At 40.2% G+C, this 26,674-nt stretch overlaps 1 protein-coding gene across 5 annotated transcripts in view; it reads right to left on the bottom strand.

Annotated features, from left to right (window-relative positions):
• Positions 1-26,674, bottom strand: part of NFIB (nuclear factor I B) — a 206,466-nt gene that overhangs the window by 158,140 nt on the left and 21,652 nt on the right. The gene's annotated exons all lie outside the window — the stretch shown is intronic.

Genomic DNA, 26,674 nt, shown 5'->3' with positions numbered 1-26,674 from the left:
CAGAGATTTTTCCACTTTCAGCATTCTCTTTCATTTGTCTAACAAAATAAAATGCAACTTCACTTTTCAGAGCCAGTTACATGCATTTGTCTAAGAAAAGGGGATTGTGCTAAAAATATTCTAACATAAATTGATGCAAAACTATGAGGGGGGTAATAGAGTATTACTCCCTAACGGCCTCAAAACCATCAGCAACACGAAGCTCTAAACTCCGGTGACTGCACCATGGCTGTGGGTGACGATGGGGTGCTCATAGGCAGAATACAGGTTTGCTACCAGGATTATTCAGGCTACTGATGAAGACATCCACCAAAGCAACTGTAAATGTCCTGTTACAGAAGACATGAGGTGCCTAGGTGGGCGGTGGTTGTGTCTGCCATGTGTGATATCCACTGTGTGAAGTGTGAGTGGTATCCACGGTGTGAGGTGTCCACCATGTGCAGTGTCTGCAGTGTGCGGTGTCTGTAGTACCTTCTACAGGTGTGTGGTGTCTTCTACAAGTTTGCCCTTGGGGTTTTGGGAGTGACTGGACTCTCACCCGGACAGCTGCACAACCTGCTACTGGCCAGTGAGTACATCTTAAAACAGGCAGAAAAAAAAATTAAAGCAGCCTTTAAGGCTCCCAGCTCAAGTGAGAAAAACTGATTTTACTGACACAGTGTAGAAACCTTCCATGGTTGTCAAATGTAATAACGGGATTAGAGTTTTGTTTTGATTTATTCTGATGTACAAAGGAAGAAAGGAGACAAACTTCAAAGGTTTTGCCTCTAGCCCAGACTTCCGGCCTTAGGGAAACCGATTTCCACTGAACATTCTAGAAATAAAGAAATGGCCACTTAAAAATTAACCAAAAAACCAAAAGCAGATCCATATTCTTACTAGCATCAGATATCTGTTAAGTTTTTTAAAGTCCAATGTTGTTTTTCCTCTCTTCTCTGCTCCTAGGAGAGGTGGCCCTGCACATTTCTGCATTATTTTGCCAGCATAACTGACAGCCGTTCTTAGATCTAAGAAAGGCGATTTCTCCATTAGGGTCATTTGTGGTTTCAACTCACAAGGATACGTCAATAAACAGTGTTCTAGGCAGAAAGAGATTAAAGAAAGATAGGGCAGAAGAATAAACCCCATTTGCACCAATCCTTCAAGGTCTTGGTCGGGCTCTGCCCTCTCCTGTATGAATTACATGCAACAGATCATAAATCTAAGATGGAACAGAAGACGATTTCAAACATTCTAAAAGATATAACTTTTTTAAATTCCAACTAGAGAACATTCAGACTGTTTAGAAAGCTGGAAGGAAAAACAGATTCCCTCCTGCACAGACTGGCCAGGGCCAAACCGTACCACAAAAGGCCAAACAAGAGAATGCACTCATCAACATTTTTAAAAGTCAGGTTTCACAAGTTCCTGTTCCTGGAATCCTTCTATTTAGGAAATTCCTTTCCAAACAGCAGCCTGAGCAAATCCAGTTATGATCAATAATATTTCAAGAGTAAACAGACACATGAGTGGACTACATGAGAGTCCCTGAAAGTTTGTGGAGAAAATAACTTGATGAGCCTTCAGGTTAGAGGGTATTGAGTGAGGTGTGCCTGTACCATAGAATGACCCATTCACTGAGAGTCAGGGCAAAGGTGGATACCTCCCACTGTAGACTATAGATCATAGGTGATCTATGAAGATCTCTATGGTGCAATAAACATTTGTGTCCTCCTGAAATTGACATGTTGAAGCCAGCCCCAGTGCTGGTAGAACAAAGGCTTCTATTCAGAAACATGGCCTTTCTGAAGGTGATATGGGTCACAAGGATGAAGCCAACCTCAGTGTTCCCCTAAGGGATACCCAAAAGCCTGCTTGCTACATCCACCTCCTCACCCCATGGAGACATAGGGAGGAATGTGCCACCATAAGCCAAGAAAAAGGACTTCAGGTAGACATCTCATAGACTTCCATTCTCTGAAGATGTGAGGAGACCTTTCCTACATTTAAGTCACCAACCTCAAGTTGAAGACTGTGGACTTCAGTGGGCTAACCATCCCTTTCATAAGGGATGCATCTTGCTCTGACATCTCTGGTACAGAATTCTCTTGCTTAGGGTCTAGATTGTGGTTTACTCATGTAATAAACATGAACTGAGCTCAGTGCTGAGCACTGATCTAGAGAATCACAGACGCTTCATTCTGTACGAGTCTCCACTCAGTACAAAAAGGAGGCTCGGATAGAAATGGGCATTCTTACCATCCTGTGAGAAGTCAATGATGGAGAACATAAAGTTCTGCCAAAGCCTAAAGGAGGAAGAACAAACAGCCTAGCCAGAGTGGGAGAAATAGCTTACTGAAACACAAATGTCTCTGCCAGACCCTGGAGGATGAATCAGAATCATCATCTAATGGGTAAGGAGTGGGACACAGTCATGCTGAGTACACAGGTGTGGGTGAGTCTCCTACAGTTGCTAACCATACACTCAGATGAGGCCCCACACGCTCCCCTGACAGGCCCATCTCCAAGTCTTTCATAATATCCAGCTCTGCAATCATAGTCCGTGTCTCCCTTGGACCTCTGTTCTGTTTTGTTGTTAGGTGACTACTTAGCTACTGCAGAAGGGCGGTCTGTCATCTCCCTAAAACCGGTCATGATCTTTCCCTCACAGCTACTCCTCCTCTGGCATTCCCTTGTTGATGACAGCATCAGTGTTCATTTGGTGCTGTCACTTTCTCTGTCTTCTGACCTCCTGTCTGCTCATCACCAAATCCTGTTTCCTAAGTATCTGTACATTCCTGGGACTTCTGTTCTCAGTCAGACCCTGAGCATCAAATCAGAGAGCTGGCTGATGGACTACAATTACCCGCTAATATAAAATGATATAAAACTACAAGTAATAAAGGCAGAAGAGACAGAGAAAATTCTATCTATGGGATAGAGAGGAAAGCAGATGACTGAACATAAATTTTCAGCTCTGAGCTTCCTAGCACAGGAGCAAAAGGAGAAAAACAGCATTGATTACGTAGTTCTCGTTATAGGGATCAATGATAGAATAGAAGCATGGTAACTTATCAGAAATGGCAAATCTGTTTCCTGGAAGCTCCGCTTCAGAGAAATTGATTGCAGGGAGTTGAATAAGGGATACTAAAACAACACAGTAGCAAGAAGGGGATTTTGTAAAAATAAGCAAGGTCTTCTAGTATGATTCTAAGTAGCATGTCTCTTAAGCCTGCTACAGTGAAGCCTGCCCACAGGAACAGAACAACCCATCAAAGGCAGCCTGCAGGGGTCCTGGGAAGGGCTTCTCCTACATAGCTTTCTGATAGGTAAGAAAGGGGGAACTCTCCCTGCATGGTCCTCTTAAGTACGATTGCTTTACAGGGACCATCAGGGGAAGTGATATTCATACTGTGTCACTAATTACCAGAAGCATTAGGATACTTGGTTACTTCTCAGGTTTCCATAAGTCAATTGCTCCAAAAGGTTTTGCCGGGGACCTTGGCTCATGAGACTTCCCCAACTTCAGCTCCAACTGAATCTACATTGCTGTTTACTTGCTGCGCTCACCAAATTAAAATGGTCTGTCTAAGAAATGTCTGATTTAGTTAATTTCCCTGCCCCAGTAGACAGCTAAGTGCTCCTAAAGCAGACAAGGTATCTGTCTTGAACAGTACTGAGTAGAAGACATTTGGAAACATCACTAGCATGGGATAAGTACTCAATTAAAATATCCTTAACAAAGGAATGGATAAACACGTATCCTAGACTTATAAAAAGAGAAGACAAAGCTTTGACAGAAATTGTAAGAAAACGAAAGAGCCTGGTTTAAAAGCTTATTGACTCCAATTTCTTCTTTACCAATCTATCCTGGATTTGCTCTGTTTGTCTGCTAGAGAATATATTAGCCACCTTCTAGAAACCACTAGATGGGTGTGGAAACCCTCAACAACCCCAATCTTTCAGCACAGTCTTGGACAACTTTCTTCCCCTTCCTCCAAAAAGGAACTCTATAACCACTCAAAAATCCACACCCTCATCGGGACACTCGTCCTAGTGACTTACCTCTGTGCTAGCCTTAACCTACAAGACCTTGGGGCCTTACAAGTTTGTCATATCTTACATGCCCTTTCTCGAGTTAAGAACCTTTGTTAGATTCCTGTGCCCAACTGAACTGCTTCCTCTACATCCCCATTGTGCCTCTCTCTACTTGAATGATACCGTCTGCCATCTGTTCTGTGTGAGTTAGACGGCTAGCTTTATACCCAAGTTTTTATTACTAAATTAGATTATAAGCTATTTGAGAACAGGGCCCAGCACTTTATTGTTCTTTATATTTCTCCATCCTTTAGTGAAGTCCTAGATATGCAGAGGGCACTAAGCGAATGTTGCATTAAAAAAGCTGAGAATTTATAAATTATAAATAATAAAGAGGGGCTAAGGATGAAGACTATGGCTGAAAAGATGACTCAGCAATAAAGAGCACTGGTTGCTCTTCTTGAGAACCCAAGTTCAATTCCCAGTATGGGATTGGGACATGGCTGGTCACAATTGTCTGTAACTCAGTTCCAAGGTATCTGACACCCTCATACGACACACATGCGGGTAAAACACCAATGAGCATAAAATAAAAATAAATCATTAAAAATAAAGAAGACTAGGGTAGAGTATGATTACATAATATATAGATTATTAATAATCAGTACTTTGATACAATAGTGATTGCTACCTATAGTTCTTATTTAAAAAAAAAAAAATCCCGTCATCCAGTATTTTCAAATGATGACTCATGTGGCAAGATGTTTGCTATGAAAAGTCTCAACACGTGCTGTCTACTGACAAAAACGTACACTCTCAGATCCGATGTCTCACAAACTATAGCTCATTCCATGTATATTTCAAAACCATTTTAATCAGCATTTGCCAATAAAAAAAACAATGGGAATTTCCTGAAGGCTGCATCTAATATGAAACATTAAATATTGTAGCACATAAAAGTCTTTTACCTGGAGACATCTTCTACCGTTAAACCAAGAATCTGAACTCTGGTTGGTACCATCCCCTTTTTCTTTCAGAACTGCTCCCCTGAAAGACTCAGTTGCCAAACTGGAACAGCTTTTCCTGAAGCACTACCAATAATAAAGGGGCATTCACCAGATGCATCTTCAGGCTATGGGGCAACCAAAGCACAGACTGAGAGAATGGCACTGAGACATGCATGTTCTTACCATGTGCACACATGATAGCAGTGTGCTGAGAACTTACAACCTGCCTGAAACTTAACTTTACAACTAAAATGGAAAGCTCTCTTGCTTACTCTTCCACATAAGGCGAGATTCATGATCAGTGTCATCACAGTACTTTAAATGTGCCTGTAAGTACAAACTTTCTATAACAACTACAAAAAAGAAATACTAAGGTACAGAATCAGGGCCAGTGAGATATCTCATTAGGGAACAGTACCCCACCACCATGCCTGAAGGTCTCAGTTGGATACCTGGGACCCACATGCCAGAAGGAAAGAACCAACCACAAGTTGACCTCTGACCTCCACAAATATACCATGGTGTATTTCCCCTTAAAACATACCAAACATATAAATGTAATGTTAAAATATATATATATTTTATATATATATATATATATATATATATATATATATATATATGTATATACATATATATATATGTAGAACCAGATGCATTCTTTAACTACAGGATATTGACCTTACTCTTAGGCTAGTAAAGTCCTATTCACAGTCAAACCAAATACTCACAGAAGTAGTCTAGTTTCTCAGAACCTGTGAGATTTCCTTTAATTATTTAATTATAAAAACAAAACAAAACAACAACCACCTAGAGAAGGAAATGGAAGCTTAAATGAATAGAGCAAAAATTAAGTGGCAAGCTACACATATCTGATTAATTTTACATTACATATTTTGAAAGGAAAGCTCATTATTTATACAGGTGATGCCTGACCTCTATCCTATGATTTATTCATTTTAACCCATTAATATGCACCCCATAAACAACAGCAAAAATCCACACAACCTCATGACACTGTCTCAAGACACTGCCCTTTCATCACTGAGTAAACTATCAGATGGCCTGTTGTTGAGACACCATGCCTGTCTAAATAAGAAAATGAGACTTTACCTCCAATGAGGAGAAGAGAAACTCTGGTCAGTGCTATGCCTACTGCCAGTCACCATGCTATTTGTCATTTCAAATGCACCTATGCACTTGGTACAAACCTTCCAGGAAGCTTTTACACTACTTACTGCATAATCAGTTGCTTATTGCCAAGGGAAGAACTCCCCCCACCCCAGAAAGACAATCTGCACACACTAATTTGAAAGACAGGGTAGGCATGCAAGTGTTTTAATAGCCCATTATCAAAAATTATCCCTTGGCTATAAAATCCCCAGACCATTGGCTTGAGATCAGCTCAAAGAAAAATGAGATTACAGAGTTTAATCTAGTGAAGGGGAGTGAGAGATGAGTTTTAAAAAAGCTTTAGAACACACACACACACACACACACACACACACACACACACACTCGCGAGGCAGAGAACCAAAACAATATCAGCTTAGATAAAAATCTTCTACACATTTACCTCTTACAAATGTGACAGACCTTAGGGTTCATTTTAACTCTGAAAAGTAAGTGGTTACTTTGTAACATTTTAAGACAGAATGGGGAATGTGCAAAGAAAAATTATAGAAAGAGGTGATGGAGCACAGAGTAGCATTTTGCCTTAAGTTTGCACAACCTAATTTAGAGCAATAAAGGAGAAACCTGTGTGTTCTGGTAAATGTCACATCCATTACATACGTGGATAGGTATGAAGCAGAGTCTCCGTAGGCCCTTCAGAAATTGCACACAGCCGCCCTAATGCAAACCAGGAGTCTCAGACTGAGGGATGAATGCTCCCATGTGGATATTTGCAGAGGGTCCCCTTGTCCATCCCACCCTCATTTGTACATCCCAAAAGGTCACAACCATAGAGGTGACACATATGACTCAAAGACTCCTCCCATCCGTCTCAACCTGGCTAGGACAGGGTCAGGGTCCTGGAAAACCAACCCCCCTCCTCCCTGCAACCTCCACTCCCCTTGTTTCTCCTCCCACTTTGCCCCCCTACTCCCCTCCCCATGAGCATCTGCCTGGCCCAATCTCGCCTGGGCCAGCTCCAATAACAACATCTGCTTGGCAGCTTTTCAAGCCCACGGATAGTTATCTAACTGAGGCTTTTGTGCTGCACTGTTTATTCTATGTGAAGAAATGCCTCCTTAGTTGAAAGAGTACTTTAGAAAAACTGTGGAGCTATTAGCAAGTGAAGCACAGGGCTAATAACCCCCACCTGCTCATCACATTAATTATGACATCTGAGTCATTATAACCCAGAAAGAAAACACGACTGCAGATCTGTCACATGTGGGAATAAACATGTATTAGGACCAGGAGTGAAAAAAAAAAATCAGACCAAAAAATTCAGCTGGACAAGACACACTTCTACCTCCCAGAGACTGGAATATGGGTCTTGTGCCTTTCAGAGGGGCACCAAGGAAAAGGGATTCATGACTGGCCTCACAGCCATACTGTTGTTCCAAGGAGCAAAATGAGATAAATCAGGGGACAGGGAACCTCAGGGGGTACAGTTTAAAACTCAGTAAGAATTTTGTTAAACAAACCAAAATGTTCTCTAGAGCCAAGCTGCAGAGAAAAAAATATACTGTTCATAATGAATGTGACCTAAGGTCATTCTCTGCTGTCACCTAGGGTAGAAGATGTTTCTCTTTAGGTACACTTACATTAAAATGTACATTTTATATACATTTTAGTGATGCTAATACATTTGGTAAACAAACACCTTAAATACAAAAATAAAAAAACTTGTCATGAAACTCTTGCATTTCTTAGACATGAGTAAAAAAAAAGCCAATTTAAAAAAAAATAGTATTTAAAAGACTGAGATTTCTCAATGCAGTTCATGATCAATACTGTTCAGATAATATCTCATACTAGAAACCAGCAGGCTTTCACTGTAAATTCCGAACAAACCTACAGGAGCTTCAAACATCTCATTCTCCTCCACAGGTTGAAGACACAACTAGAACACGTTATTTCTAGATAGGTTATCCCCCAATTTTGGATTGCTTCGTGCCATGGTTTAGAAACTAATGTGTCATTTTAAGAAGTTGGCTTAAACTAAACATGAATTAATTAGCAGAAAGATGACCATCAAAAAAAAAAAAAAAAAAAAAAAAAAAAAAATGACCACTGGAGGACATTTTTCCTGACTATCAGTTTTAAAGGGAATCACATGTGTAAAAATATTTGCATGAGTCACAACAAGTAGGTTTAATTTTAACAGGGATCTGTTGAAAGTGTTCGAACCTCTACTCTGAAGGCCTTGACCTTCTTTTCTAATATCTTTATAACAGAGATAGCTATTCTTGGTTCCTTTGTCATGGAAAACAAGAACTGTTCTGGAAAGCATGTGGCTACGGTGCTAATAGCATTAGCCTCTGCCCTTTCCACTTTACCTCTCCCAAATCCATAGGCTGCAACAGCAACCAGCTCTTCTGATAGAGAGAGAGAAAGACAGAGACACAGAGACAGACAGAGACAGAGAGGGGCGGGGAATTAAACCTGTTGTAAATACATAAACTATCCAAATTTTTTTAAGCAAAATAGTTCAGTTCAATGCTCAACAACATACAACACACTTCTACCTCCTTTGAGCTTCTTATGTAAAATGAAAGCAAATCTCAGGAAACAAAACAATTAGTTTTTCCTCTCAGCAAAAGACTTTTGTGTTACAAGTCCCGGCTCTGAGAGTTGATTTATGTAAATATGTTACTTAACCACAACCTAAGATATAAATCCAGAATAAACATGACAATGGGAACCCTGACACTCCACTTTGCCAACCTGGAGGATTTAGTCAGCCTGGAAGAAAAGTGAATTATGGTTATATTGAGAGTGTCAGTTCTAAATCAAGAAAAGCAGCCGTGCCAGCCCTGGCCAGGGATGAGATCAGTAAGCAAGCAACAGTGCTCAGAGGCCTCAGCCTGTCTGAGAAGACACAGTCCACTTCCAACTACACTGCAAGGCCGGGCACTCTTCTCAAACATACACCTTGTAATTTCCCCCTCATCAACATTCTTCCTGTAGGAACTGCACGTAGTGAGGCCTGAATGGGCCTGACTCCTGTGAGACAGGAAGGCCAGGTCCTAGATGGCTAGCAGTCTTGGAAGAGTTAATGACTGAAAATATCCTCCATCTGAGAATAACTTTCGGGTTGCTTTTTTTTAACAACTGGTTTGCACAATTACTAAATTTCTTTACTATGCTAGATGTTCCTAAAAACCACAACTGAAGTATCTGGCTACAGACTGTTGTGTGCTTCCTCAGACACAGCCACACACAGAACATGGTTGTGCTGATCAAGTATAATGAACAACAGGTCTGTCCGATCCTGAAAATGGAAAGAATTCTGTACAAATAACCCTGGGCATGTATCAATGTTACTCTCAGGCTGAAAAGTCTAAAAGCATGCCAGAAAGGGTGGCTGAGGCCCCAGAAGCTCTCAGGTATTCTCCCTCAGTCCCATCTCTACCGCTTCCGGCACAGCGGTATGCGGTCTTGAAAATACAAATGTTCATGTTTCCTGAATCTGAGCTGCAAAGGAAAAGTCCCCTCCCTGAAGGCAGAGCGCCAGGATTCGGTGCCTGACCCAGTTCACCACAGTACAGTGGAATGGTATGCACCAGGACCAAGCTCAGGGAAGCAGCCTCTGTTCTCTCCTTTGAGGCCCAGAGACCAATAAAGCTCTGGTCAGTGGGCAACATTATCTGCAAAGTATATTAGGAAGTATCTTATGTGGACCGTCACAATTCTGCAGGGCTAAGGTGGTATGTCCAAATGTCTGATGTTCCTGCATATCTTTTGATCTACAGGAAGGGGAGAAATGGCATGGCAAATGCAAATATTCTTTTTCAAAATTTAAATATTTTTACTGATAGTTCTTCCTATTCGGGCCCCCACCCCAGGCATCACAGCACAAGCACATACATGCACATGAGCACATGCACGAACATGTGAACATGCATGTACACAGGCACATGCCCACACAAAGACATCATGTAATGTGAAGAACAGTCATCTGTAATGCTTTTCAGAATCTCTCAGTGGCTTAAGAGGTCAACAACCAAGCTCCCTGTCAGAAGGGGTGCCTTCTGGGAGTCCAGCCCTCTTTCTTCAGCCTTAAATAAGTAAATTGACTTCTGTGCTGGTTCTCAGTCCCTCTTGTTTTTCTAACAGCCGCAGCTCAAGGAAGAACTAACTGTTCCTTTTAGAGGGAAGGTAGGAGGTAGCAGTGCCCTGCACTTTCCCTTCTGGATTATCTGCTGCTGTTGCTGGCTCTGATGAAAATGTAAGCCTGAACTTAAAAAGCAAGGAATCTCCAGTGTGCTGAGGTTCACGCTGCTCTTGAGAAATACTCACCAGGAGGCACAGGAATTAAGTCTAAAGAGAGAAGCCTTACCTGTTTGTAAACGTGGATCCTGCACAGATCTGCAGAACAGCATCTAGAAGGATAATAAACAGCCTTGCAAACACACAAGAAGGAAGCCATGCCTGCTCCCTAGCTCAAGGAACTGATTTTATGAGAAAGCCAAATGAATGCAGTGAACTTTTTGAAGACATTATTTAAGTAAGAGATAAATAGAGTATTGTTTTCTCGATCATTGTCTCATGAGGAAATCAACTCTTCCTGGAGATAAGTCTGACAGGACCTTTGATTAAAAAACAAACAAAAAAAAAAAAAAATGGGTAAAATATCATCAAAGTCTGGTTCAGTGGCCTCAGATAGAATGGTGTGGCCCTGTTGTTGATTCTTCCAAGGAGAATCACTTCCTGGGGCCCAGGCCTCCAGCAGGACTCCTCAGTTCGCACACAGGCAACACTACCTGTGTCTCATACTCAACTGAGCACTCCAGAGCTCACCATGTTCCATTCATCTGACATCAACTTCTTCCAGCCAACATTCACCTACTCTAACAAGAGGACACCCTTAGATTCATAATGGTTCTGGAGTTTTGGCAACTGTCAATCTCAATGTTGTAATAAGAGAAATTATAATGATGTGTCGTCGGAGCTGCAGTAAACAATAAGGAGCCAGTTTGTGGTACATGGTTAGGAAGTTCTGCTGGGACAGAAAGACTCATTAGCACCTCCTGAGCCATCGAATTCACCAGCATGACCTTGAAGGGTAAAGTCTGTGTACATAAGTGAAGTCCTCAGTCTCTAAGTTTCAGTTCTGTGTATTGACCTAAGAGACAGGACACAACTCTGTCCTCCACTGCAGACCAAGAACTGAACTTCCGCTGCAGCGGAAGAGGGAAATGCCACATTCCCAGGCATCTTTGAAGTACTGCTAAAAAGCAAATTAAGTCAGGCAACCATTTACTTCTTGCCTACCCTTACCTAAGTCTATTTTTATTTTACTTTTGTAAATTCAGTAAACTTCATTTCTCTACTCCTCATATGCCAAAAGCCTAAGAGCAGATGATGTTCAAAACCTTGCTGGTACAAACATACACACACATATACATACACACACATACACACACACATACACACACATACACACATATACATACACACATATATACACACATATATACACACACACATACACACACACATATACACAGACATATACACATATACATACACACATATACATACACACATATATATACACACACATACACACACATATACACACATATACACACACATACACACATATACATACACACATACACACACATACACATACACACACATACACACACACACACACACAAGTCTCTCTTAAAACTAGGGGGAGGAGGCAATGGTGGTACATGCCTTTAGTCACAACACTTGAAAGGCAGAAGCAGATTGATCTCTGAGATCCAGGTCAGGCTTGTCTACAGAGAGTCCAGGACAACCAGGGTGACACAGAGAAACCCTGTCTCAAAAACTCAAAATAACAACAATGAGGACAATAATAATAAATAAACAAAAAAACATGAAAAACTAACAAAAATATTTTATTCATCACCAAAAGTGAAGAGTCTATTAGGCATGTGGCCAGCTCAACTCATCATTTACTAGAGTGTTCTGCTATGGAAAATGCTAATAGCATGGGACCAGACATTGCAACTCTCAATTTTTAATCCAGCAAAAAGTTTTCTATTATAACTACACTCATTATCTGATTGTAAGGCAGCAGCAATACAGCCAAGCATTTTCTTTGAATTTGAGAATGTCCTGAAAAAGCAAGACCACAGACAGAAAGAAATGCTGTTCTTTAATTTTATTATTTACATAATGTTCTCCCTGCTTGTATGTCTGAGTACCACATGTATGTCTGATGCCCCTAGAGGCCTAGAAAAGGAAGTCAGATTCCTGGAACCAGAATTACAGGTGGTTGTGAGCTACCATGGGGATGCTGGGAACTGAACTCAGTCCTCTGTAAGAGCAGCCAGTGGTGTCAACCACTGAGCTACCTCTCCAGACCCAAAAACAGATATTCTCAACCTACATCTCTAGACTCTACTGACTCAGTCCCCTTTCCCAGTTGTAAAGTGGGAAACAAGTATTAAATAACATGCTTTAGATGGGCATAAAAGTACCTGGCTGCGGGGGCGGGGGGGGGGGGTATTCATGTTTGACACAGGGTCTTACCAGGTAGCCCAGGCTAATATCAAACTCATGATGATCCTCCTGCCTCAGTATCCTCCTATGCTCATGTTACAGGCATGGCGCACTAGTTGTAGCTTTAATCCTACAAAGGAAAAAGCCTACAATCAAGCAAAAGCAAAAGGTTTTGCAAACTTCAGGAGGGAGTAATTTATCAGCCTACGTGTTTTCTTCATGGTGTTATGAAGTTATGCTTACTCTGAGTTGCTATTTAAGAAAGGTGTGTGTGTGTGTGTGTGTGTGTGTGTGTCTATGTGTGTTAAAAAAAAACTGCCAATCAGCTTTCTCTTGCTTTTTACAATTCATAATTTTGGAGGGAAGTCTTCCAACCCCAAGACATGTATAATGCACATAGTTTGCTAACAGAATTTATTCTAAGCCTCTCTGCAATATTCAGAACACACGGCATGCAAACACACACACACACACACACACACACACACACACACACACATTCTTGAATCATTAAGTCATTTGGAAGAATCTCCAGAAGTGTGCTGAGGCATGTTTTTGGTGTTTTGCCAAATTCTCTGCTTCTGTTTGTGGCTTTCCAATATGGATTAGACAGACGCACAAGCTTGTATAATTTGGCAAGCAGCAACAACGGACTCCTCTGAATTTAGTAATTTAAGCTTTCCACCTAGTTATCACAGGTGAAAGAAAGAATTAAGGACACGTTGTTTGAGCTCCATCTTTACACCCCTTTGTCACCCATTCTTGTCCACTTGCCATAGCTCAGAAACCAAAGGAATTTCAGATGTCCTCTACAGATAGATATGAAGCCCAAGCTTCAGACAAGGGGTTCAGATGTCAAGTGCACTTCAACCAGAGCCTGAACTTTTGTGTTCTGCTGTTCTAAAGCTGGAGCCCTGCTTGTCCCTCTTCCCCTGTCCTGGAGCATCAAGAGGGTTTTTTTTTTTTTTTTTTTTTTTTTTTTTTTTTTTAAAGTCACTTGAGAGTTCTGTTTTCAAACTGTCACACACAAAAGTGTACTTCCAGGTGACCAAGTGACCACAGAGGGATTTCTGTCCCCACACTCTGCTCTTGCTTCCCTTCCTCAGTGGGGCAGCTCCTCATGGCCAGGAATTTTGCTGCTAAATTGAAAAGCAATGCTAAAGAGGAGTGGACTGATCATTCTGCCATAATCAGCATCAATACATTGATCAGGATAGCCAGTGCCTCTCTTGGTCACCCAGATAAAGCCAAGAGAAGTTCAATTGAGTTGTACTGTTTGACATTTCCTTATGTGGTTGGTAAAAAGAAAATATTCCTGGTACTCAACACAAAGGTTCAGAGGAACTGGGAGGTAAAAAGGACTCTGACAGTGGTCCGCTGTTAACTGAATCCCCTGTGTGAAGTTAAAGAAAGATGAGTTCACACAGATTTTGTTGTCATGGTTTGTTAACAAGATGCACACATCCAATCAGAGTCTAATTTTAAATCCCCAAAATTGGGCAGTCCAGTGGTCTGAGATGTGCTTATGAACCAGCATGAAACGCTCTACAAAAGGAAGGTCAGGGCGTGTTCTCAGGCCATCTCAAGGGCCCAGGAGAAAGAGCTGAGTTCCTGGGGGCAGGGGAGGAGTGTACAATCTAGAACGTTTGGTTTGGGGGTTAGCGAGCAAAGCATGGGAAAAGGCAAGTTGGGGCCTGGATCAGACACTCATAAGAAACATTATTAACATGCAGTTTGGCCAGCTGCTAAGTGGAGGCATTTAGAACTTTGTTTCCACTGTGACTCTCTCTAGAGAAGGAAGAGCTGCAAAGGAGAGGCAATTCATCAGTCAGGATACAATGCTACCTTCTCACCTGCAGCTCAGATGTTCAACCTGCTCTGCTTGTAAACTACCAGCACACTGATGGAAATGTGTTAGCTCGGTTGAGAAGGCCTTCACTAAAACATTGAAGATGAGGGAAAACATCCAAAATGGATCAATGTGTTGGTAGTGTGTTTAGTGTGTTTTAAATGAGTGTTGAGAATAAAGCATATTACTTAATCCTCAGTAAATTTTCAGTTTGTTGTGTGAGGGTGGGGACAGGCATAACTATATACTTATATGTACATGTATGGAAGAAGGGGGGATATGATAAGGAGGGTGAAAGAGAAGCAAGAAGGGAGGGAGGGAGGGAGGGGGAGGAGAAAACATAAACTTTTACAGTCCATAGAACCCATTTAAAAATATCATAGAAATGTTTCTTCAGGAAAATCTACACTTCTTTCATTTTTATATAGGATAAGATAGAAGCAGATAATGGGAAAAAAATTGGAATCTAGATCTCACAAGCTTTACCTCTTTGGTAATAAAATCATGTCTCCTTATCACTGTCACTCTTAAAGCGTGCCATTCCAAAACCTAGAAATCCCACTTTCAGTTAATAGATGCATCTTTAAACCTGCATGACCCTCCCATTGCCTTTCACATAAACACTAAGTTACTCTGTTGCTCAACAGTAAGACCAAGGGTTTATGGAATCTCACAACTTTGTATAGAAGGCAGCTAGCTCTAAGGGTAGGACTTCAAAGAAAGAGTTCCTTTAGCAAAAAAAAGGGGGGGGATGGGGGAAGAGAAGGAAGGGAGGAAGGAAGGAAGGAAGGAAGGAAGGAAGGAAGGAAGGAAGGAAGGAAGAAAGGAAGGAAGGAAGGAAGGAAGGAAAAGAAATCAGTTTCTCATTGCATGCACTAAACTTCCCAGAATGGGTATTTCTGTCCACAGCATGTACTACCACTGGTCTGAATTTGACTCTTGCACACACACCTTTCACACTTTCATACTCTTAGTTTGCTGCCCTACTATGAGCTGGCAGAAGAGACCATTCTGAACCTCATGGAAGGTCAAGTATCCCCAAAGCTCCCAACTGGAACCAAGAGTCTCATAAAGACTCAGCAAACTCAAGAGGAGAGAATGGTACTTAGATGGCTACTAGGCTTAGTTTTCGTTGTTGTTGTTGTGGGTTTTTGGTTTGTTTTGGTTTTTTTTTTTTTTTCATCTAAAACAACGCCTTTCCCCCCTCATGCTTTGTATATTTGATTAAATTATCAAAGTATACTTTCAACACAAACAGAGGGATTGCTTTGGGAGCAGCTAAAACACTCATTTCAAGCCTCCAAACCTACAAACTTCATACAAGATGGCGGTTCAGGATGACAAAACCTAGAACTGATGGGCAGAAGCTATTTTCCAGGGAGAGAGATGAATCAAGGCCAGGAGGAGCCTGTCTAGCATAAAGTCTGCTGAGGCAATTCGCCCAGCCTGAATTGGTCTTGCCAAGGCAGCTCAGGAGCTGCCCGGATGTAACAGCCTCACAAAGTGTGTGCCCAAAGCCTGACTCTGATCACACACTGATGGGGGAACTTGGACATCATCATTTGTACTTTGGTGTCTTTACTGGTAACAAAGAAACTGGCTTTCACCCAAAAAAAAAAAATGGTATAAGACCAATACCTATACAGTTACACACTCACACTCCAAGGTTTACTTCATCTATATTCCTTGGACTCTTTTTGAAATACTATCAGCAAAAAGTAAGTAGTCACTTTAATTCTCAAGCTCCTCTACTCCCAACTCACATTGTTTCCTTTAAAAGTTAGATGCAACAGTTTCCTATAAGGTTGGATTCTGTATTAAATACTGAACTCATGGCATGTTCTAAAGAGATGAGGCAAACGACTGGCTGCTGTCTTCTTGCATTAATCAGCACACAAAGAAGTCTAACCCTTCACTGGACAATCTTAGGAAATGGGGGTCCAGGCAGCAGCCTGGGTAGGCTTTAGGGAACCCAGGGCATACTTCTCTTATAGACAAAGACCACTCTTCTCAACCAAAAGCAGATGTGCACCAAGCAAGTCCAGGAAGGTTGAGACCCACCTGCCACGGAACATCTTCAGGGAGGGATGAGGCTCTGTTTACATTTTATATTGCACGGATTATTAAAAATAGACTCATTAAGCTGTAGTAATATGTAAACCAAGCATGACAACACTCAAACTGGACTGTTTTATACCACAATAAGTTACATGATTCAAAATGGGAATTTATATTTTTTCTTTAAAAATAATCTCATTTTTACTCTCTTGAATAATCATGAAAAGAACAACAACAGCATCTCACACACACACACACACACACACACACACACACACACACACACACACACACAATCTGTATTGTGGTTGCTAACTTGAACCATGCCAATGAGCATTGAAAAGATTAATCAAAGACTTGACAGTTGTTAACAGTTCAACATGGTTCCCATAATTATCCAATTAAACATATAATGCAAATAGTAGAGGTCTTATGGGTTCCATAGAGCATGAATATCAGGCTGCTTCTGAGGGCTATTAACTGTAATGGACTGTCTGCTGAGTCAGAAGGAAGCAAAAGGATAGCCAATCATTCATGGAGAAAGGCAAGAAGAATAGAGCACAGAGACACGGAACTCAGCCACTCTTTATGTGGTCATATAAACACAACAGACAGTGGTAAAATCCAGAAAACAAAATTTAAGTAACAATTATTGTAAAACCAAAAGAATGCAGAGCAATGAGTTTACCCTGTAATTCCTACTGGCGGGGCTACAGCCGCTGTGTTCTTCAACCACACTTTTCTAGCTCACTGCTAAGTTAGAAACATGGATGTAATTATAGTCGTTGGCTTCTGACTCTGTCTATAAACCATGCAGAGATAAACTGCTATTAGTGAACATACCAACTCCATATAATTGTGTTTTGACATTATAGGTAAAAACAGTGAGACAGAGAACTAACCACAGCAATTATAAACAGCATGCTGGAGGGCATGTCAGGTCACTTCTGACCTTGACTACTTTGTTGTAACCCCTGAGCTTCATTTTCCCAAGTGCAGAGGCACACTTATCCATGCACACCTGTCTTCCTTCGGAAACGAGGTTACAGAATGGAAGAACTCCTGCACCACTCACCTGCAAACACCTAAAGGAATATAAAATATACACCAGATGGGGCAAATATTTGTTCTTTAAGAAAAGAAAAAGAAAAGAAAGAAAGAAAGAAAGAAAATCAATATGCTTTAAAAAAAAAACAAATGTAAATCTTTGAAGAAAAACTTTGTGGTAACTCTTCACTCTTAAATATTTGATTTTGTAGATAGATTTACACAGAGGAAAAAGGAACATGAGAAAATGGGTTTCAGTTAAAAAAAAAACTTGTTACTGTATGGTGTTAAGTTGTGCTCTTTAAAGCAGTACTATTAAATTATAGATACTCACACCCTGTATTTACACTGATAAAAGTTTTCAAGTCACTCGATTATACACCTTCATAGTAATCATACACAGAAGTATAACATTCACTTCTTTCCATAACAGTGGGAGTGAAGGCAATTAGAAAACCAATAAATATTCTTTAAGCTGGAAAGTATGGCTTTCTCTCTAAAGTCCTAAAGGATTTGTGGAATTAGCAACAGTATATGTGTAATTTTCACAAAATATATATGTGGCAACACACACAAAACCTAGAAACAGTGTAACTTTTTAATGTGATTATTCACAGAAATATGTGAGCATGGCCTTAAGAATGTGTATTGCCACTAAAACAAGGTCCCTTCTCTCTGTGGGATGTGGGGGGGGGAGCATGTAGTGTGTATGGAGTGTATGTTGTGTATGTCTGTCTGTGTGTGTGTGTGTGTGTGTGTGTGTGTGTGTGTAGAGTTCTTAAAAGCATACAAAAAGGTGTCTGTGTGTTTGTTTTTAAAGGCAGGGTCTCATGTATCCCAGGCTTGCCTGGAATTTGTTGCGTAGCAGAAGTTAAACTTGAACTTCTGATTCTCTGGTCTCTACCTCCCAAGTGTGGGATTACAGACCTGAGTAAATAATCCTGCTTATGCCTGTACTGAAGATGGAACCCAGGGTCTTGTGCAAGTTAGGCAAGCACTCTTACTGTGATACATGCCCGGCCACCTGGTTTTCTCTCCTGACAAGGACATCAGAAGTATTTGACCCCTTTACAGATCAAGAAACAACTTCCTGAAAGCACATGAATTTGGCCCAAGTCAGGTGAGCTGTTTGCACACATGGCCTGAATGCCTGAGTTCCCAATCCTCTTCCTCACTCACTCCTGAGTAAACCTGATGAAGACAAAATCTGTGTGTGAGTAAAGTCTGTCTTCCGAGATGCTAATGGTAACCATGAAGACTTTCACCTAAAGGTGTTCAGAAGACTATAAGAGAACTGCTCCCACGGGGTCCCCAGGACACTTGGTGCTTCTAGTGCATAAGAGGTTGTAGCTGTTAAAGTCATCTCACAGCATCTGGCAAGAGAACGCCTACATGGCTAAAGGATTAAGTTAATAACTAGATAAACACCAAGTCCCATATTAGAGTTTACTTTACATTGTCTAAATGACATAGCTAGGTTTGTGTGTCATTTCTGACTGAGGAAGTACATTGCACTAGTTCCCCTTAAGTATTTTGTGGGGTTTTGGGGGGGGAGGGGATGGTGTTTTTTTATGTTTTTGTTTTGACAAAATGCTCGTGTATTTAATAGTAATATCGCTCAGTGGAAATACATTTAAAGAACTTAAATAAAATCGGGGGAAAAAAATCTCTGCAAATTGCAAGCCATGACCAAACAGAACAGTGCACTAGAGTCTGCACTTACTTCATTTTCAGGATCAAAGTTCCCATCTTTTAACAGCCCCATCCCAGTCTGGACAGAACGGCTTCTGTGTAACCAGCTCAGGAATAGAGCATCCTGACTGTATGTTCCCAGCTAAGGGCTGAACTGTCCTTTTGAACAATGAACGCCTCATTCAGGCTGGGTACAGCACTAACAATGTCCAGCCTGAGCCCTCACTGGTCTCACAAACATCTCTGAAAGGAAACTGAATAGGGAGACAGAAAAACGTACACTCAATGTTTGCAAATACGTAAAACTAACATGTTTAATGTATTATTCAATTTAATTTAAACACCAAGAGAAGGCTTTGCTTTTGCTGCTGACCAAGGAAGAGAGCTTATAGTTTCTGGAGACAAACATATACATAAAACAGGCAAGAAGCTGGAAGGCATGTTTACTGTGGGCAGTGAAGGAAAGTCATACAATACTTTCTCCCTAAAGGCACAGTCACCCTGAGGTTTGGTGACAATCATTTAACTGCCTCACAGACATACAATTATAAAGTGAAACTTACATCCCTTGGTGATAAAAAAAAAAAAAAGAAAGGAAGGAAGAAAAAAACAAGCAAACAAACAAAACACACAGGGTGCTTTGTTAGGGAAGGTTGAAGTACCAACCCATCATCAATTTCCTCCTTATCATCATCATCTGTTTGTCTCAAACCTAGGACCTTGTACATGCTAAGCTAAATGAAGCAGTACAGGGTTATTGAAATGAGTTGGGATCCGGCAAGCATGGATTCAAATCTTGGCTCTGTCACTAGCTGTGTGGTCAGGCATGTACTAAATAGTTAACCTCAGTTTCTCCCTGCTATGACAGTAGATACATGGGTCTTTGACCTTTGAGGAACTGTAAAGATTACATTAATTCAAGGCACACAGGATGTTTTCAACATGCTGTAGCTGTTTTTCAATGACTAATCTTACTTCTATAATAATAAAACTCAGAAGATAGCCCCAGCTTTTTGAGGTGGGGTCTTTTCTGGAGTCTTCTATCATATTAGCTTTCTCTCTAAGATCTACCACCATAATAAAGAAGAAAATAATTCCTTGAACCAAAAACGGGAGAATAAAACATTTAGAAATAAAATCTTAGGGTATCCACATAAAGTCTTGTCTAAATCTTCTATAAACGGAGTACCCAGAACATACAATAACTGTAATGAGGTATTAAATCTGCTTAAGGAAAAAAAAATTCAACAAGGACATTTTGTAGAAAATGTATCTCTTTTTTGTTTCCTTCAGGAAAGTCTTGTAGAAAAAGAGCTCAATGTACTACATGGTATTACAGCAAAATGATACAACCTTTCCAACGCATAAGAACAGCACAAGAAGTGTTTTAAAATGGGCCGCAAAACCTTAATTGCTTCATGTGGATGGCCAGTGAGGGCCTTATCGGAAAGCACAGACACTGGGGGACCCTGCTTCAGGCTCTGCGTCACTGTGTGTGCCCTTGACCTGCTGAATCCTACCTGTAAAGACTTTTCCCCCTAATTTATCCTCTGTGTCTTATACAATGGACATGCACAAATCCAGGATCTCAGACAAGAAGCACAACAGAGAAAAAACGACAAATGACCAAGAAAACCAGCTCAAGAGAAAAGATGAGAAACTGCAAAGCTGTTTATCAGATGGGAGATTGCAGTACCTCATATCAGAATTTACAAATACAACTAGAATCATTTACAAGTCAAACGTAAAACAAATGATCACGTCGATCTTTTCTGAGATATGGTGAAAAGGTTAAATGAGTCTGTGGCTCTTTACATAGAGTGTGCTGCTTAATACACAAATCCTCACTGCCTAGGGTGAAACAGAGCTCTGGGGACAAATGATATGGGTTCAAATCCAGCCTCTTTTTAACTAGACCAACTGCAGAATTGCCATTTATGGAAGGACAGAAAAGTAGCTACCTCATGTAGCTTTCTGAGTATTAAATGAAGCTTGGGTTGGCAGTTTATGGCTGTAATCCCAGTAGTTGGGAGGCTGACGCAGGAGAATCACTACAAGTTCAAGGACAGCCTGATGTACACAGCAATGTCCTCTCTCATTTCAATGTAAAATAAAATTATTGAGTGACACGGGTGACTCGTGATGCTTAGTACATGTTACATGTACACTAAATGTCTGCTGGACACCCATGCACCATATAGCAATGGCCAAATGCAGAAAGCCACTTCAGCCCAAAGACTCCAACCCACATTAAGGATGCCATTGTATGTCAGTTAGGTGCTTAAAGACCTTGGCACTCCAAAAACAACTTTTGAGGTTAGTGTTACCTTCACCTTGCATAAGCAATGAAGCCCCTGGGAATTTAAAACACTTGCTGGGACTATCAAATTGCTAAAATAAACTGTAAGAATGGCATTTTTTTTTTTTTTTTTTTTTTTTTTTTTTTTTGAGGATTCTCAACTTTTGACACTTGTTCCCATGGCTTCCTCTGGAGAGCTCCAGCTCAGTAGATTCCTGGTTACTTCTTCCTCTGTGACCCACCACTGGGCTGATGCTATACCTAGAAAAAGGACTGGATGGCCCCAAACTCCACACTCATTCTTACTGACTTGTTCATTCAATGGAGTTGTCATTAGGAGCATAATCTATGCTCAGCCTCCCAGTCTCCCAGCCCTTCTTGGTCTCACTTCTGCATTGGGGTGCTAATATCACCCAGAATCCACCATGCTCCCATGATGAGCACAGCACAGAAAACATCCTGACTAGCTCTGCCAGCTGCAGGTGAGAAGAACTTCCTGCTGCCAAATGCCAGAAGCAGGTGCTTTCTTACTGCATGTGCCCTACAAGGACAGGTCTTGTCATAGGACAAAACACACTTGCTCATCGGCACAATCCATTCTCATATCCTCAGGAATTGTCACAAACCATCGTGTAACTCCCTTGAGACTGTATTTGTATAATCAATATCATTGCTCTGATGACAAAAGCATTTCCTATGACTCAGTTCCTGATACAGAGTCTGCGCTGCTTAGTAACTGTTGAAGGGCAAAGTAGCTTCTTTTGAGATAGACTGACTTTCACAATTCAACGCTCATAATCTTCTTTCATTACAAGAGTCAACATCCAACTACACAATCAACAAAACATATGACTTACATAAATATATGTGTGTCTCTATGTGTTTGTATGCACATGCATACACACACACACACACACACACAGGCATACAGTTAGTCTTACAAAGATGAAAAGATACAAAAATGAGACATCTGGGAATCTAGGGACTGAAAAGTACTTGCTGTTCCTGCAGAGGTCCTGGGTTTGGTTCCCTTCACTCACACAGAGCCTTATAATATGCTGTAACTCCAGTTCCTCAGCATCCAATGCCCTCTTCTGGCCTTTTCACACACTAAGCTTATATAAGGTCACATACTGCATGCAAACATTAATAGTAAACATTATTTTTAAAAACATGAGTAGTACCCTCTATGAAACATAGACCAACAGAGCAATGAAGCCATATTTTGTTGTTGTTTTGTTTTGTTTTGTTTTGTTTTTTTGAGATAGAGTCTCATTATGTAGCTAATATTGTCCTGGAACTCACTAAAATGATCAGGCTGGTCTTGAACTCAGGGAGATATGCCTGCCTCTGGCTCCCAAGTACTGAGATTAAAGGCATGGACTACCAGGCTTCCTCTTCTATTTTTAGGTCCTACCTTTGTGAATATGAACTGAAAGCTGTAGCCACAAGCCTGCTGTTCTTTCTTTCTTTTTTTTTCTTTTTTTTTTTTTTTTTTTTTTTTTTTTTTTTTTTGTAATTACCTATGAAGAAACACTATATGATAAAGTCAAATCATTTGCAGGAAATGAATTTTATTAGAAAAATTTAATACAGAAAGGTGCTTCATTTTGTTTAGAGCCTGGCACTGTAACAGACTACTGCCTTTAGCAACCAAAGAATGATTTTATATCATACCACATTTTATGGCTGACAACAAAAACACAGCTCACCAGACAAAAGCTCCTATTTTTTTTCTACTCATCTGGAGATCCAAACTTGACTTTTAAAATATAATGATGATCAAAAACTGAATTCAACTAACTTTAGGAGTGAATTTTAGAAACATTTTGGTAGAATAATCTGCCCATATTGCTTATAGAATTATGTGGTCAATCATAAAATATATTTGAATAAATTATTGATACATAGGATTGACATTTTCCCACTCAGGATTATAAGCAATTGAAATATTACAATGAATAAAAAATTAATGTAAAACATTAAAAAACATTCACTAAATTCTAAGAGGCAAGGTGTTTAAGAATCATTTCAAGAGTCGAATTTAATGGTATGGTACATGGTAACAAAAACATGAAATCAATTAAAGACATTTATTCCTGTGCGTTGTAGCTTCTGAGTTAAAGTCTTTTAACGATATTTTAATGGAAGATCCAATTTGTCAGACACATATGTGTTCTTGATGCAGAGGCAGAGAGAGCACAGCATTGACAAGCACAATCCACACACACACTCTTCCCTTTTGTTTTGTTTTTTTGTCACAGAACCCCTGAGAAAACACCGCTTAAGACTCACCTTCTCTATGACCTTTTCATTACAGTCCCACTGGGTCTCCTCCCAGCAAGCTCAGCACCACTAACTATATTTAGGAGAGGGTGAGACAGTTAAGTAGTTATGCCTGTTCCACCGCCATTAGCTTTCTGCTGCTCGTCAACAGTATATGTGACCCTGATCTTTTCTCTTCTACTTGCCAATTACTTGAGCCAAGACATAATCCTTAAAAATACTAAAACTACAACAGGTACAAGACTATATTTTTCTTTGAGGGCACTCTCAACCACTTTGCATATTTACACCAAAGTTTTACATGTAAAATGATGCATCTTAATAATTTCATAACTGCTTACCTCATTAACTCTACATGTGCAAAATTATAATCAGTAGCAGAATGAATACATTTGTATATGTACAATATACACTTTAGAAAAGCTAACAACTGTTAAATGAATAACAAGGTAAGATTACTATGAAGTGAATATTGAGGCAAAGATTCTAGTACCACAGTATTTCAGGCACTTAAAAATACATAAACAGCAAAATAATTTTAACACTTTTTTTAAAAAGACAAAACAGTCAAAAACTTTTTCAGAGAATAACTTTACATATAATATTAAAATATTTCTTCTCAGCTCACTTGGGGGAATTGTGACTAAAACTAATAAAATAAAAAGGAAATGCATATATATTATAAATAGATGCATAGTAACATAAACGTGAATATTATTATTCAAGTCCACGAACACACAAAGTCTGGTTTCTGATGTAAATAAATACCACTGACCCAAGTACTTGCTGTCAGGTAACACCTACAGGTATGTTCACTTGTGTTTCCAATTACTTTTATGTCGGTGATCAAGGGCTTAAGAGTAAGAACAATAGTGATGTATACTGGATTCTGATGAGAAGTTCTACTGGCTTCCATACCTTTATACTCCTAGCGAAGGCTACATTTTAAGTTACCTACAGATGCTGGTATGAGGACAGGGACACTGTAGTTCTCTGATGTTCACAGTAGAAATGAAGTCTTCAAAAACCACATAGCAACTTCCCCCATAATTACAATATTTTTAAAAACTTAGAACTTTGGAGGGGGTTATTTTTTCTTCTTACTTTATTAACTGTCCTCAAATTAATATTCTACCCCCATAAAGGGACACTTCATCTTCCAGGCTCCTCAGAGAAAAGTAGGGAGCACTCTCTCTGAGAATAAAAATTGAATATGTGTCAACATCATGTGAGCTGGTTAATGTCAGAGACCAGCCATAATGGCTTTAGATTTGAAATGAGTTGTTTAAGACCGTTTCACTGTATAGCCCTGGCTGGCTAAAACTTGCAGAGACCCACCTGTCTCTGCCTCCTGAGTGTTGGGTTTGAAGTCACATGCACTACACCCAGCTGATGGTAAATGTTTTATCATGCACCTGAAGTGTGAGAGGCGTGGTACTAGGCACTTTACAAGCCTTTTCGGATTGGATCTGGAACTGCCAAGTGGACGTGGATCACACTCCAGAGCTCGGGGAAACAGCCTAGCAAATAAAAGGAACTTATCCAATCACATGGTGAACATTAAAACCATCAGTCAAACCCATGGCATGATCTAGAATTTGCTCAGTGACTGACATGGACACACGGTGTGTATGTGTGTGTGTGTGTGTGTGTGTGTGTGTGTGTGTGTGTGTATGTGTGTGTGTGTGTGTGTGTGTGTGTGTGTGTGTGTGAGTGTGGTGGAGTGGCGTTTTGAAACACTGACCAATTAATAGCTATAATAACATAAGTCCCAATATACAATTTACCAAGTTTGAAGGCTTTCTCTTGTACCACCTCTGTAACCACATCTAATTCCCCTGTTAGTCTGCAGTTTAAATTTACATATATTTTCTCATTAAATAAATGAATGAATTAAATAAAGTAAGGCCATTACTTCCTGGGACATTCCCACACCATTGTCATGGCTTTGCCTTTCACTTTTATTCAATTTTATTCATGTGCTTTTCCAACTACAACTGTGCCTGGGAAACATACCTTAAAACTTGTTTCCCAAACCATCCAACTAGAGCTTTTTGAAATAATGTGCATGTAACATTGCCTGCCTCCTCTTCATTCCGGTGTTCACCATACTCCCCGGGGCAGGCCACATATGAAACATGAACTACAGGTCAATCTTTTCTCATACTAAAAAAGACACTTACCTTAAAATATCATTTGAAGGGTCCTTTGACATTGAACCTAGTGTTTTGTTTTCCAAAAACTGAACTGAGACATAGGCCTTAGAAGCATCTCTCAGATCAGAGCAGTTATGTGGTGTTTGTTTTAAACCTTAAAAAAAAAAAAATGTTCACTGAGATCAAAGATGTACACGGCACAGAGAGAAATGGAGATAGTAATCGTCAAACTAATCTGAAAGTTGCAGGGATCCAGAAGCAACCTGTAAACCAGCTCCTCAGGACGACTCCTACTTTTTTTCTTAAAATATGAAACTTTCCATTCAATGTTTTTTTCTTAAACCAATTTCAAACATCTATTCAAATACATCAAACCTTTTCTTTCTGGAAGCTAAACAATGCATTTTTTTTTTAATGTTTTAGATGTTTTTCTGTTTCCAGACTATTAGTGCATCCATGGTATTAGCTAGTTGTCTGTAACTTTAAGGGAGTGGCTTTTTTCAGCCACTGAGAAGGGAAAGCCAGCTAGCTCCTCCTGGAAAACATGGCCTCTGCCTGGCTTCCTTACAGCACTTCCCATGAAGAGATG

The sequence above is a fragment of the Micromys minutus genome, assembly GCF_963924665.1.
Source record: "Micromys minutus genome assembly, chromosome: 28".
Classification (NCBI taxonomy): domain Eukaryota; kingdom Metazoa; phylum Chordata; class Mammalia; order Rodentia; family Muridae; genus Micromys; species Micromys minutus.
Note: the sequence above shows the minus strand (reverse complement) of the source record. Positions and strands in the feature narration are given on the sequence as shown.